Raw genomic sequence first — 5,000 nt, 5'->3', positions numbered from 1 at the left:
TAGTATATTATAGTGTAGTATAGTATATTATAGTGTATTATAGTATATTAGAGTGTATTATAGTGTATTATAGTGCATTATAGTATATTATAGTATATTATAGTGTAGTATAGTATATTATAGTGTATTATAGTATATTAGAGTGTATTATAGTGCATTATAGTATAATATAGTGTATTATAGTATGTTATAGTACTCGTCCATAGTTTGTGTAATTACTCTCACTGCCAGCAGGGGGAGACAGATTGATGCTCATAACCTTATTATTAATAAACTATGAGCACATGAAGACAGGATTCATCTACAGCTGATATTTAAACTGTCAGATACATAATCAATATTTAATGAAGGTCGATATGTATCGCATTGGAGGCCTAAACCAATCTGTTCTGCCTCACAACAGACGGCAGCCATCTTTATGTTCTGTCATCTCAGAACAACAACAAACACACTTCTAAGGTTGTTTCCAGTCAGTTCACTTTTCTTATTTTATATTAATTAATATTAACCGACAATCAACCCAGGATGAATTAATAAAGTATTATGACCAAGAACTATAATTATTATGACCAACAATCTGCTGTTCTGGCTCCATCCACCATTAAAGACTCAGTTATATAGAAAGGTTCTTCCTTTAGTTATTACATATTAAATATGCATCTAATGTCTCTCTTGAGTGTCATATGTTCTGTTTTATCTGCTCTCATGTCGACATAAAACATATAATAACAATAATCTGAGACCAGTTTCCAAACAGAAACACGTTGCTGTTCACTTCCCTGCTTCCGTCTGTCAGGTTAAACTATTATATATATATATATATATATATATATATATATATATATATATATATATATATATATATATATTTAAAGGCGCAGTCCCGCAGCATGAGACGTCGTCAGCTGCTTCCAACAGGAGCCGCTGAGCTGTGAGCCAATCAGGACGCAGAAAAACACCCAAAAAATAACCAAATACAAAAAATAACCAGATACTAAAAATAACCAAATACTAAAAATAACCAAATACATGTTCGTTGTTTGGGTCAAAGCCCGAGTTACCCGGATGATTAGAGGTGGGAGAGAGAGAGAGAGAGAGAGAGAGAGAGAGAGAGAGAGAGAGAGATATGGTGCGGACGGAGGCCTCTCTCTCTCTCCCTCTCTCTCCCTCTCTCTAATCACCATAAATAATCGTATAAAGTCTCTACACATTAAACACGTACCTGCAGAAGAACAAAAAGCGGCTGAAAGATCCAGAAAAGTGGTGAAAGTCCCACAAACACTCGAACGCACCACGAAGACGGAGACTCTGCGGCCGCGGGTCAGGAATAGAGGGCCAGGGGGTCTGCAGCCAATCACAGGCGAGGATGAGAGCTATAAATAGAGGGGGGGAATGTTTGATACCAACGAAGAAGAAAATAAGTTCATGTCATCCATAACGAGGCTGTGCATCAGCAAGACTGTTTTATGTTATTGTTAATACATGAATTAAAAGGAGGAGGGGGCACCCTGTGTGTGTGTGTGTGTGTGTGTGTGTGTGTGTGTGTGTGTGTGTGTGTGTGTGTGTGTGTGTGTGTGTGTGTAATGGACGCCGGCTGTTCCCGACACAAGTGCACATGTGCAGATCTGCAAAGCGTCAGCTGTCCAGTTTGATTGACAGCTCCAGCTGAGGGGGGAGGAGGAGGAGGAGGAAGAAGAAGAGGAAGAGGAGGAGAAAGATGAGGAAGAAGAAGAGGAGGAGGAAGAGGAGGAAGAAGAGGGAGAATCAGCAGAAAAAAACATTTATTTATTTACATAAATAATTTAAAGCATTTTTAAGATAAAGAACTGCAGAATTATGTTTGTTTTTTAATAGTATTGTATTATTTAATCCAAACAATTTTTCAATCAGCAGAAATGTTTGTTTATTCATGTTTACTAATGTAAATAGTGTGTACTTATTATAAAGTGCTACCACTTTTTTAATGTAAGAAGTATTAATACATGTAATAGAAGTATTAAGTACAAAGTTCTTTACATTTAAAATGTGATGAATAAATAAACATTAGTGAATAATCACAGGTGAAGCCCCGCCCCTTTTCTCCACTCACAGGAAGCTGCTCTTCACCTCCGGACGACGTCACAGTTCAACCCTTAAACCTGCACACTTCATCTGTTCTTCTGGGTATGGAGGCTCATGACCGCCGACAGATACACATTTAAATAAAAGGTTTTCCTGATCTTGTGTTTCAGAGAAAATATAAACTTCTGATAACTTAAGAAATACTGCAGTTTAATGTTTTAAAGTATAAACTATGAAGTTATCTGAAGATCTTTAAACTGCAGTACTACTGCAGACTGTAAATACTGTAGTACTAGTATTAATACTGCAGTACTACTGCAGTGTACAAGTACTCTGTTACAACTTAAATTCACACATTCAAAGTTTTACTTTTGTGCAAAAGTATTATCATAAAAATATACTTATATAGAATTAAAAGAAAGTCACCCATTAAGCAGAATATAACATTTAAATGATAATTATTGTGCAGCTCATTGTAATGACTTTATATTCTGCTGCTAGTTTTAAATAATGTATTAGCAGATTAATAATATGAACGTTTAATAAATAGTACCACAAAGTATACTTCCGTGCAGTACTCTGATACTTCACATTAATAAAACACGAGATATTAACGATAAGAAAACAAAGCCATGTGACAGGAAGCGACACGGAAAAAGTATTTTTATTCATGAACAGTTTTAGAGCAGCAACTCTGCCTCAAACCAAGAGGAACCAAATGAATCATGAAATAAAACAAGTCATAATAATCATGGAATAATATCATCAATTATATAATCAGCATTATCACGACCTGGATGGCGACAATAACCCAGAAAGCCAGTAGTATCTGACGGCCGTCTTCTCTCCGCACGCAATAAATATGAAAGAGCAAAGAGTCCGTATTAAACAAAAATAATCATCTGGAACTCGAGGAACGATATCTAAAGTCTTTATGTGCAAAAGATCTGAGCTGAAGTCTTCACCACGAACAGAACATCACACCGAGGACGCCCCGCTTCTGCTCCCCACATGACACCCCTTAAATAAACCTAGAGCTTCATTTCATATACACATATATTTATATATACTTTTCAATTTATTTTGTAGATTTTTTTTTCCTATATGCCATCCTTTTTTACATGTTTGTTTATTTTGTGTAATAGTCCCGTGTTTGAGCAGAGAATCTGTGTGTGTGTGGGCTGAAAAAATAAAATAATAAAATAAAATAAAAAGAACGTACAGAAACGTGACGGACAGACGGTGTGTGAAGACGTGGCAACGCACGCACACACACACACACACACACACACACACACACCACACACACACACACACACTTTGGTCACAGTTTCTTTAACCCCTCCTCCACCGCGTTGGTGTGTGTGTGTTGAAAAGAAAGAACGGAGGCTTCCCATTGGTTCCTCGCTCAGCGACAGTTATTTGGCACATTTAACAACTATTAAGTAACACATTTGGGCTAAAAGGTGCAACAACGTAACTCTCAATGAAGACAATAAAAACCATTCTGGTTTACAAAAATAAAAGACACCTTTGAGAGGCGACAGAGTTTCTCTATAAGACGATTGTTTCTCCCTGGACTGGTTCAAAGGCTACGAAGAAAGTACGGAAAACCTAAACCCTGAAATCAAAGAGCGCAGCCAACAGGACTCTGTCTGTCTGTTTGTTTGTTTGTTTGTTTGTTTGTTTGTTTGTTTGTTTGTAACGCGACCGCGTGCGTCTCTGCAATGACGAGGGAAAAATAAAAGACGTCATCTGAAAACTGAGAGACATTCAGGAGCAAAAGATAAAAACAGAAGTTTCCCCGCTGATAGGAATCACTCCAACAAACAACTTTCAGGTCGCGGCTTCGACGGGGCGATGCTTTTATTGTGAAACGCCAGAGGAAACGGAATTAATCTGGCGTGTTGCCAGAATAAAATTAAAATAAAAGAAGTGTTTTGGCGCTATTTTATCTTCCACATTATCGGATTAATCAATAATAATAAAAAAATAAAAAATAATCATTAGTCGCAGCCCTACTCAGCGTCAGAGTTGGTCCAAAGGCATTCTGGGAAATGCAGGCCAACTCAACCGGTCCAGGACTGCGTGCAGTGAGGCAGGGTGCGGCGGAGTGCAAAACAAACAAAAACATTTAACCTTCATGAAAACTAAAACACCTGAAATGCCTCAAACGTAAGAGAGAAGTCCAAAAATGCCTTTTGGTGAATTTAAAACTTTAACGGTTGACTTTTTATTTTAATTACTCCGGCTTCTTCATTTCTGCCCGACGACAACGACGTTGTTGTTGTTGTTGTGGTTGTGAGGCGACGACGCAAACAAAAACACAGAGCGCTTTACAGGTTCAATCAATGAAGTCGATCAGAGACCACACACCTGAACTTCTGCATCGCGACGCATAAAAAAAAACAGAAGAAGCAAAACGGCTCATGATTTACTCTCATATCTGTTTTAAATCGTCGTGAACAACATTTGTTTTTTACAGGATTACATTGAACACACCGCGATGACGTCACACTTAATCTCAATTCAGCCTAAAAAGTATTTTTCACGGAACGGAGCTTGAACGCATCGTGATGCAAAACCTCCGCTAGCCGCTCGCTGCGTTATTCAGCCAAGCGCGACTGACAGCTAACAGCTAACCGCTAACAGCTAACAGCTAGATGTGGTTTGTAGTTCTCATGGTGCGTCGTACCGGTCTGCACATGCTCAGTAGCGCTCGGGGTCGCGTCATCGTTCTCCTAAATGATTTTTAAACCCGAACCGGCACTTTGGCTCGCTCTGGAAGCGGTGCATCCTGGGACATGTAGGACATTATTAGCGGGGGGAGCCGCTGGGCTGCATTTCCCATCAACACTGACCGGACCTCCGCGTAAAAGAATGCGGCACATTTGTTTCCCTTTAAAAAGGAGGTTTCCTTCTGGCCTCCACGCGTCCAA

Source organism: Taurulus bubalis (assembly GCF_910589615.1).
Source record: "Taurulus bubalis genome assembly, chromosome: 19".
Lineage (NCBI taxonomy): Eukaryota > Metazoa > Chordata > Actinopteri > Perciformes > Cottidae > Taurulus > Taurulus bubalis.
This window is presented reverse-complemented; position numbering follows the sequence as displayed.